This window comes from Pteropus vampyrus, unplaced genomic scaffold (assembly GCF_000151845.1).
Source record: "Pteropus vampyrus isolate Shadow unplaced genomic scaffold, Pvam_2.0 Scaffold121, whole genome shotgun sequence".
Classification (NCBI taxonomy): domain Eukaryota; kingdom Metazoa; phylum Chordata; class Mammalia; order Chiroptera; family Pteropodidae; genus Pteropus; species Pteropus vampyrus.
In genome coordinates, this window is record NW_011888902.1 from 2,348,248 (window position 1) to 2,359,009 (window position 10,762).

A 10,762-nucleotide genomic window follows, 5' to 3' on the forward strand; every position below is an offset into this window, starting at 1 on the left:
CCAAGGTCTTAATTACTACTACATATTATTACCTCTTTGTCCATTGAGGAAGTGGCTGTCTGATCCTTATAAGGTGACATGCAGAGTCGTCTTTATTTATTTTTCATTCTAAAATAAAAATGGGCACTCGTTAAGTAAGTTTTCAACAGTAGAAACTAGTGCAGTAAGAAACAGAAACATTCAAATTAATACAAATATAGTAATTCTCTACTCTTAATTATTTCCTTAGGAAAAGAAAAAACACTACTACTTTCATAGCTTGTTCTAAAAAATTGCCAATCCAAAAGTTGTCTATGTTTATGTACCTTGCTGTCACTTAAATCCATTTCCTTTTCCCTGTATCTTTTTGGGGAAGGAAACCAGTAATAATTGTCATCTACTTCCTATTCTATATGGCTTCATTTTAACTCTGGAGTCATTCTTTAATATTGGTTGTGAAATTCTGAGTTATAGCATCGCTTTTGAAAAAGAAGAGGTTATAAAGAGTTGTATAGCTTTTTAAAATGTAATTTGAGAATGAGGTGTTTCAGCTGGTTAGCCATCAATTTCATACACCAAAACTTAAAAATAATAACTATTTTGTCGAAAACTTTTTGTTAGGTGAATTACATATTTTGCCACCGTCAGAAAGAAAATATTTGAACGTAATTAAACACTCTTTGATTCAGAGCCGTTGCAATAATATGTGAGAGTAACACGATGTCACCAGAAGTAGGACTATTTCTAATGCTGTGATAGTCCTAGATTTTTACACTTTTTAAATTTTAGTGTCTGCCTTTCACCGTGATTCTCCATTGCCATCATACTGTGAACATTCTGCCTTGCAGTATCTACCACTGGGCACATACTGAAGAGATAAACAGGGCCACTCTCACTTTCAAAATAGCTCTATTGGCCATTTCACCTACTTATGCATCAACGGATCATTAGAAAAGCACCGAATTAAGTGGGAGTTATTAGCTCTGGTATTCAGGTGAGCAACAGAGACCAGGTAATCTGCATATGCTCATTTATGACTCTGCCGGAATGGAGTTGAAAGCAAACGCATATACGATTCTCTGTGTAGAGTACGCGAGAACTACTCATTTGCTCAAGACCTTTATTTCGCATTCTTCATGCATCTGCTGTCCTCCGTATTCTTGACGTTGTCGGATGTGCAAATATTTCTCCCACAATGTGATATATACACATCCAGAGAACCACCTCTTGTTTTACTAAATTGATCCCTTTTCAAGGATACAGGGGTGGGCAGTTGAACCCTGTGTACTTTTGTAAAGGATAACTGACAAAAACAACAGTGCCACTAATAAAAATATAAACACAGTTTAAAAAGATCTCAAATTTAAATTAAATAAATACCGTAAGAAATACTTGATTTTAGAAATAAGGTCAAAGGAGCCTGATGGAGAGAATACTAAGAAAAAGATTATAGGGAAGAAGGGTGCTGAGTTATAGAGACAAGGGTAAAATGCATAAAAGCCAGGGAGAACCACCCAATAAAACTTCCCAGAACGCGGCCAAACATGGAGTGACAGGGCGCTGGGGGTCACGCTGCGTTCCTGCATGCTTTGTTGTGTTCGGCTGGCTTAGTATGCTTTGCATTCTGTTTCTGTGACTATACGGCATGAAATGTCAACATACTTGGAAAAAAATTATACATGAACAGCAAGGATATACTGCAGTATCCTGAAATTATTCCTTTATTACCAACAGTCTATCACTAAGTGATGTATCAGAAACATTCATTGTACTAGAGCCGATTGTACTGCCTTCATAGGTAAGTGATGTGACATTGTCTTGTCTTGTTTTGTTTTGTTTTGTTTTTCCAAATATTTGGCAGTGTGACTATGTGGTCACCAAAAGTATCAAAAGGTGTTGCATTGAGAGAGTAAGTCATTAAGTCCTTTGATTTGACAAACTATATGTATATTTTTTTCAAACAATAATATTGATATTGTTTTGCCGCCAAAGGTTAGATTTGTGAGTATTCCTGTCGTGCTGAAAACAAAAATCTGGTGTGCCCCTCATGCAGATTTCTTGGACTTTCAGGAGGATGTAGGAGACCAGTGTACAATACGGGGTCTCCATTCAGAGGGGACTTCAGTGCCGATAGTGAAGAAACCGCAAATTGCACTCTCCTGCTTACTACACATTTACTGAGTGTTTAGAGAGGCCCTTCTTCTGACTCCCAACCCCTCTGGGACCATATGCATGGCTAGGTGTTTTTAGACTGTGATTTTAGGCAAGTTATTTTTCGTCTCTAAGCCTTACTTTCCTCAACTACAATGAAGGGAATAATAATTCCCCCAGAATCCCGCATAATTATTCCGAAGCTAATTTGTGAAAATGATTATAAAGTGCTTCGCGCAACAGATTCATAACAACGACTTAACAAAAGGTGATGGTGGTGATTACGACGCCTTGCTGATTATTACATGAATTTTGATCTGACAGCAGTCAAATCACGTGCACGCCATCAGAGCTAATTCTATTGCGTCGTGTTTACCTAAAGCAGAATTGTTCGGCTAGCTTATAACATCAAGGTCATAAATTCGTTTCAATAAATTTATCTAATATCTCCTAGGTGCTAGATATTTTAGCTGAATGCTGCAAATCTGTTTCCTATTCTGAAGGAGCTGAGTAATGACTGGGAAATACTATGCAGAAATTAGTGCTATACAGCCCTAGAAGTAAACACGAGAGGCAGCACATGGATTATAAAAATTGAGAAGTCTGGCTTCAAAAATCTGCTCCATGATTAACCTAAGATGAAGCTGATCAACCTCTAGGTCTCCGTTTATTTCAATTTCAAGCAACACGGGCCTACTTTTAGAAAATCAAAAGCAAAGTATCTACAAGGCAGGCTCTTTCATGCAGTGTCATTCAACGAGTATAATAACAGTGGCATAAAGGATGCAGCAGATAACTTTGTGATTGATTTTACATAAATCAAGATGATTTAAAAGGTCAAAAAATAAGTTCATCAAGATTTAAAAAGCCTGACAGTCCAACGATTCAAGGTTGACTTTTAAAAAAACGGGGTAAAGAATCAAACAAATGTGAGCTATATAAAGACTCCATTTAGGTACCCGTGAACTTGGAGTGCCCTTGAGGAGGCCTAGCTCACCCCTGGGGGATTTACTTCCTCAGGTCACTGGGACCCACGTGTTTGCACCTGTTCCCTCTGGCTGCGTTAAGGACAGCTGGCCCAGGGGCAGGGTGCATCTCCATGCGCCATGGCAGAGACGCAGCGACACAGGACTGACAGGAGACCGGTGACTGATTTCTCTGTTTTTTTTTTTCTAAAGGGAGAGGAAAAGAAGTTCTAAAAGCAACTCGAGGCTCAACAAGTCGAATTTGGGATTTATTCCCGGTATTACTCGGATTTTCAAGAATTTTTGGAAATTTTGCCTTTCGGCCACAGCACTCCTGAGCAATCGGAGTTCTCTGCCAAATTCATTTTGAGCTCTTGAATTTACAGTTGAAAGAGAAATAAAGGAAAGGCTTTCATTTGTTCCTAAGCTGTTTATTTTGCTTGTAAAACCAATCGCAACGCCTCCCCAATAAAAAGAGAAATGCATGAAAGTTCTAACTCCAGAAATCTTAACTGTGGAAGCTTGAAATTCTCCCCCAGGCAGAGCCAGAAGACAGTTTAACGAGACAGTTTTCTCTTTGAACTTGGGAGGGCACAAGCCACAAGCTTGCTGAGCAAATTCTCCCTTCATCCTTCTCTAGGATTCTCCCCGGCTAGGACAGACCGTGGCTAAGCCTGGGATGGGAATCCCTGGCCTTGTAAAGGCCTGAGCGGCAGAGAGCAGGTAACCAACCCTCTTCCATTTCTGTAGCCCGCTGGGGAAATTGCTAGAAGCTTGGCGTGCTGTGGCCTGCTGCGCTGTGCTGTGGCGCACCATGGCACTGACTGTGGGCGTGCCCCGTGCCACCGCCCCCACCTCTCACGCCCCTGTGAGGCAGACTGCAGCGACAGCCAGGCTGGACATCTGCGAGTTTGGAACCACAGACACTAAAAATGTTACGAAATGAACTTTCCCTTCCCCCATTATATGCCCCGAGCGAGGCGGACATGCACATAGAGGCTACGAAATCGAACGGAAATGAGGTGAAACGCAAAAGCCAAACCTAAAAAGTTGCATCCTCCAATTCGTTTCAGACCTATCAAGACCGGGGCTGGCCATGTGGGATCCTGTTTTGCAGAAAATTTGGACACGAACCAAGAGTTTTGTTTCTTTGGGTTTAAAAACTTTTCATCACTTTTTCCTTCGAGCATGAAAATACAACACTAACTACTTTACCAGGAGAAGCAAAAGTGTTTGAAAAATAATTCCGCCCCCTGCCAGCGCCTGCTATTGAGATCAGCGTCAGGTCCAATGTCTTCCTGACTCTCAAAATTATTTTTTTTCTCATCGGGAATTTTCTCTTTCTGTGAACACGAAGGCAGAGCGTGTATGGCACAAACAAACAGGTAAATAAAGTAACTTTACATGCAGCAGCTACACTGTCGAGGACCGGGGTGCCAGCTGCTGGCTGCTCAGTGGTCGGCCTCTCCTGTGACGGGGCGGAGACCATGCTTCTTTGGCTCCATCATGAAATAACACACGTTAAGTACATTCTTTTCATCTTTGAGTCTGCCTCTCTTAATTCTTCTTGGGGGGTGAAGTCATTATCATTACGCCATCCCTCTGTAACTCTTTTAACTACTTATCTGTCACTTGTCCCACATCCCCTTTTACTGAAACCGAGGCATCGACTCGCCAACAAAAACCACAAAGCCAAAACCAAACTCAAACATAACGACGACAACAAAAAAGCCAAAGGGAGAATGCCGTCAACGCTCCCGGACGTGTTCTTCCCCGTTTTCTGCGTGGTGGGGGGCCCTGGGCCCTCGACTTCTCTCTCATTGGTGGGAAATGTACAGCAGGGAGTCATCAGAATGCAAACATGTTCTTGGAATGAGGAGGATGTTTTTGTTTTTGTTTTTTTTTTAGATAACATTTGGGGAAACATTCGAAGATAGGACAATGGCCTAATGTGACAGATGGCCTCTAAGAGCGGAAGACACAGAAGCCCAGGCTTTGATGCTTTTCAGGCCTGACCCAACCACGTGCTCAGGTGTCCTTGAGAAAGTTAGCAAACGGCTCGAAGTGACGGTGTCCTGATGTGCGTAAGAGCACCCCAAGTTCATGGGTTTGTTGACAAGATTGAGTGCGATCAGGGATGTAGAATGCCTAGTACCACACCCGGCACAGAGAGTCCAACAGAAGTGAATGATAATTGGACTAGGGTGCCCTTTTGCCAGAGAACCCTGAAATTCATGAAGATTTAGCTGCCCTTTCACACAAGGCAGCGGGACAGAGCGGACTGAACGTGAGTTGCCCAGAACTGTAGTTAATATATCCTTCCTTCACGTGTGAGCTCTGCCAGCGGGTCTACCACCATCAAGCAATGGCTTCTTTGAGCTCGTCCCTCTCCGAGGGTTATTTGAGGACTGAATGAGACAACATAATTAAACCGCTCTGCTCACAGTAGACTCTCAGTGAGTGTGGCTTGCCTCCCTACACTTTTCATGCTTACGAGCAGGCATAGCTTTGAAACGCCCATGATTGAAGAAGCTCTTTTATGTGTTTGCTTCCTACCATCTTTTTAATGAACGCTTCTAATAAGTCAAAAATAAAAAAAAATCATTTCCATTACTCTTTTGTGAAGGATACAAAGAAGAAAGAAACGTTGACATTGATGATTTTAGGAGCAAGAACATTTAATGAAGACCGTTTAAGGTGTTGGGGCATCTAGCTGAAGAACTTGGATGATGATTCTTGCCTGAAAACTATATTTGATTAATGATAAGAAGAAAGAGTATAGACAGTAAGTCCTGCATGAGTTCGCGAAACCAGTTTGGCTAGCTCATGATGGGGGAGTGTTGGAAGATAAGGCTAGAAGTTTGAAAGCCTGAGTGAGGCCAGATTATGGATAACTCAGGAATTTGGACTTTATCCTGTTGCCAGTTAATAGGAAACCATAGGTGGTTTCTGTGCAGGAAGCTGACACAGTCAGAGATCGGTTTAAGATTATTAATCTTGTAGCAGAATAGGATGACTTGGATATAGAAAAGCAACCACAGCAGGAGAATAGCCTGCAGGATTATTGCAGTAATCATGGGATAGGTGACAAGAGCCCAAACCAGGCAGCGAAGATGAAAAAGATGCAGAAATAATTTTATCGACGACCTCAAATCTCCTTTTTTAAAAACAAGAATTAAAATGTTACATTTATTATTGGGAAATTATGATAAAATATGTGAATTCTTCACAAAGCAAGAACACTGTCAGAGTCAAACATATTAAGAAAACTAATGAGATATGATAAAATTAGAATTTTCATTGACATTCTGCATTCTTTAGTGAATGAGGAAATAGATGGTCATCCAGAACAAGTCAAAACTTTTTTAATAAGCATCCATGTAACATGATTTACCTGATAATTCTTAGCCAGCTCTTACAAAAGAATTATTTTAGTTGGATTGGGTTCTGAATATGGAGAAAGCGTGGAGGTCACATATGGTTCCATTTCATAAATTCTAGGTTATAGGAAGTTCACATATTGCAAAGGAAAGACTTAGAAGCTCTAAAAAGAGCAACTAAATTGATTTGTGATACAACTGTCATTGGTGCTGAATTAACAACTGACACAGGCAAACTATCATATCATTATGAAAGAATGCAAAAATCCTGCGTCTATATCAGAAATATGACATTCACTCTGTAGAAGAACCTCAAGCTTAGCCAAATTGATGTGGTTTAAGTTAATATCTAACTTAGCTAGTTCCTTTCTTCCTTTAGTTCATTGCAAAGCTTTGTCTGTATCAGATAGTGTTCTCTCTCTCTCTCTTATCAGTTTTGCAATCCAAGAATACCATTCTTAGCCTTTGAGTAAGTTCTCAGTCATCTATGGAAGCCAGAGTTCAAAAGCTTTAGTACGTCATGAAATTCCATCTTTCTTCCCCTAATATAGCCCAGCGATTCTAAACCTTTCTCTCTGCTCTAACCACTGTCATAATAAATTCAGAGATCACAATCAGTCCAGAGAAGTAGCTCATCTACTGGAGGAAAAGTTCTCGGCATTACAGACATCTTCATTTGAGAGCAAGAATGATGCAGCCACAGTCCCTTTCTTCCTGGGGTAGGTGGTGGAGAGGGGTTCAGGCAAAGAACAGGTTTTGGAGTCAGACTAGCTAGAGTCTCAATCCAGTCCAGACCATCTATGAGTTGTGTGCTCTAGTAGTTTGCCATACTCGAATACTATAGCCTGAGTAGCTTAAGCAACAGAGATTTATTTTTTCACAGTCCTGGATCCTAGATGTCCAAGAACAGTTATTGTCAGGGTCAGTTTCTTCTGAGACCTCTCTCCTTGGCTTGTAGATGGTCATCTTCTCCCTGTGTCATCAACTACCTGTGGTCTAACTACCAGTGATCAAATTTCTTGCTATAAGGACATCCATCAGTCATATTGGATTAAGGCCCAACCTCACGACCTCATTTAACTTAATCACTTCCTTAAAGGTCTCGTCTCCAAACAAAGTCACATTTTGAGGGTCAGGATCTCAAAATATGAAACGTCCTAAAGCCATTCTGTGTCTTGGTTGTCTATGTGGGACAAACTTTGGACACAGTCAAGTCTGAAGAGTTGCAGGTGTTGACTGTGGGGTAAAGGCCATACCTGACATACCCCAAACAGAAATCACTGTTCCAACGTAAGCATATTCATAACGATCTTTGCTTTCCACTTTTAAAGCTAAGGTTTTTGTTTTGTTGGGTGCTGTTGATTTTTTAAATAAAACTAGGCTTATTTGATATATTGATACTCAAGGTAGACATTTTTAAACTATATTTCTTAGAGGAGCTGCCAAAACCGGCATATTACAAATATTGGGATACTTACCTAAGTTGAATCCATAAAGATGTGAGATTTATTTAGAATTCACATTCTTGGAAGAATGGCATTGTATGCCATCTATCTCTATATAATGATCTTACCGATTATTTTATTTCTTCTTTACCCTCAATTTTCACATCAAATAATCACTAGGTCCACCAGGAACTACTCACCAAATATCTTGATAATATATTCTTTCCTCTCCATCTCCGTTACCCCCAGTGTAGATCAAGTCCCCAGCAATGTTTTCCTTGGCAGCCGGGGTATAGGGTGTGGACTATTGCAATAGGCTTTTCACTGTTTTTTCTCCCTCTAGTCCTGCCCTGTCAAATCCATAAAAACTACTGCCAGATGAGTCTTCACAACTGCAAACAAGACTACATCTCTAACTTATCGTCTATAAATTGTCCGGTACTGCACATAGCTGTTTACTAGATTTTTTTTTTTTTTTTTTTACTAGGACGGAAATTGAGGATAAAGTTGCCAGGTGTGACGTGGCCCCAGCATTAACTACTGCTGTCAGAGGCTGTTCCGCAGTGAACGTGGCGTGATTGCTCTCTGCCTTTCTGTCCTTCCATCTCACACTGATACTTGATCGGTCTGTGCCAGCACCGACCTAGAGAAGCAAGTCCAAGATCCTTTTCAAGACTTTCAACCATGGCCAGGGTACGCCTGACCACTCGCTGCCTGCAAGCCCCTGGCGATCCACTCGTTGGCTCTTGGAATTCTCTCCCTCTCCTCGTTGCTTTCCGTGAGCAGGTAACCGCCCTCCTGTCTTTCCACGGCACTTTGACGGTGCCTTTTATATGTCGCATCAAGCCCTAATTATCTGTCTGCCCTTCAGTCCCCCTCCTGGACTCAGGCCTCCTCCACGGCAATTCCTTCACCCTTATGTCTCTACTGCATCCAGTAGCGTTGACGCAAGAGCCACTCGAAATGAAAAACTCAGGAAGTAAGACAGTGAGAGAGACTTTCTGCACCTCAATATTTTTCATTTCCACCATGTTTAAGGAAAACTTCATGAAGAAAACAGAATAAAGGAAGGAGAGAAAGAAAGCCAGGAACGAGTACGGAATAAGGCTGAATCTTGCCTAATAAAGCTTGGTGGTTGAGAACCACACCTGATGTGGCGCCTCGCCCAGCATTCTAGAGGAGGCTTTGCCAGAAACTCCAAGAAGACAGTTGGGAAAGGAGGGAGAGAGGGAGAGTAAGGGGAGGTAGCTTAAATTAAAAAAAAAAAAAAAAGAGGGGGGAAGAAGTAAAGGAAGAAAGAATGAAGAAGCAAAGCAAGAAGAAAAAAGAAAAAAGGAGAGCAGAAGGAAAAGGCAAGGAAGAGGAACAGGGAGATGAAGCCGTCCCCGAGTGAGCCTGCCGATCTTCTTTGCCTGTTCTTTGATTTCTATTTGGATTCTTCACTTTTAAACCCCATTTAGCATAAAAGCAGAAAAACTAATCCTTCAAGGTCCCATAAGAATGGCTTTGATTTTATTCTCCTTAGAGACATCACAACATTGTGACTCAAGAGAACTCGCCTAAAAGTGTTCCAAACAAGAATTAGCATTACGAAGCTCTTGGCTGTGAAAAAGACAAAATGACTTTTTCAGCCCAGAGAAGGACTTACTGGGAAAACCACGCCCCTTGTAATGCCTGTGAACTGAAGGGACACATAAACCTTGATAACAGAGACCACACACTTTCCATGGAAGGCGGTGGCCCCAGAGCTTATCACATGAGAATAGTCTAGAACTGCCAATCATGTTGGTGCTTCTCATCTAAAAAAAAAAAAAAAAACATTTCCAGGATATTTTGCCAATTCTTTAGCCTTGGGTCAGAGTATTTAGGTAATCACATGATGAATAAAGTTCGTATTTTCTGTTAAATATTTTAAAAGTAAACCAAAAGAAAATCTTCTTAACCACCTAGAGAAACATCTACCTTCCCCAATACATGTCCCACTTAATAAAGTTATTCACCCAACTGCTATGATTAACACAGAACTGACCGAACTGAGCCCTTTACTTCGAAGGAGAATGACCTAATTTTCAAAGCTCCAACAACTCAGATTTCTTTATTTTTCAAAGATGGCTTTTTAAGTCACAGCTTCAGCAACTATTAAGTACAAACAGCATCATAAGCCCCATGCTGGCTATAGAGAGACAGTCCTAAGACAATGAGAATAAAGTCAAAAAATGTTGTCACTATGACTTTTATTCCAAGAGAGACTCCATCTTTTAAGAATCTGCAGTATTTGTAACCAAGATCGATTTTAAATTTTAGATTGGGCAAATACTCTTAAATGCAACTTAGAAAAATAATTTCTTATTTTTCGGCAGCATTTTCCCTGAGTCAAACACATGACCACCCAGTTGCAACGGACTTCTCTTCTTTAGATTTCGGGGGTGCAGCCTCACAGCGTCAGGCCCTCCACCAACACCTCTGCTTGTGTCGTGGCATCGTGTGCTTACGTTGGTTACGTTTGATCTCTACCCTTTGTGTGCCAATTGTGCTTGTTTCTCTAACTCGGTAGAGTGTAAAGCAATGGAATATGAACCCTTGAGGAGAGCTACAGCATCTCTGAGTGTAAAGCAATGGAATATGAACCCTTGAGGAGAGCTACAGCATATGCTGAGTCCTTTGGAAAGCCTTGAAAAGGAAGGCCGCTGCAAATATTTCTGCTGAATTAGGTGTGGGCCAGATGCTTCGAAAAGATTGGGAGAAAGCATAAACATCTAGAAGGATTCTGGATTCAGAAGATTTCACATGTCTCTGTAATTCTGGCCTCACTTTAAAGAAACTGAAATTGAGAATTCATAGA

The 10,762-nt window shown here is 41.1% G+C and overlaps 1 long non-coding RNA gene across 1 annotated transcript; it reads left to right on the forward strand.

The window, feature by feature from the left end:
• Positions 1-5,315: 5,315 nt before the first annotated feature.
• LOC111743764 lies at positions 5,316-10,740 on the forward strand. The gene is made up of 3 exons (XR_002781863.1): positions 5,316-7,194; positions 8,408-10,525; positions 10,561-10,740. It is a non-coding gene; the product is annotated as an uncharacterized LOC111743764 (long non-coding RNA).
• Positions 10,741-10,762: the final 22 nt, after the last annotated feature.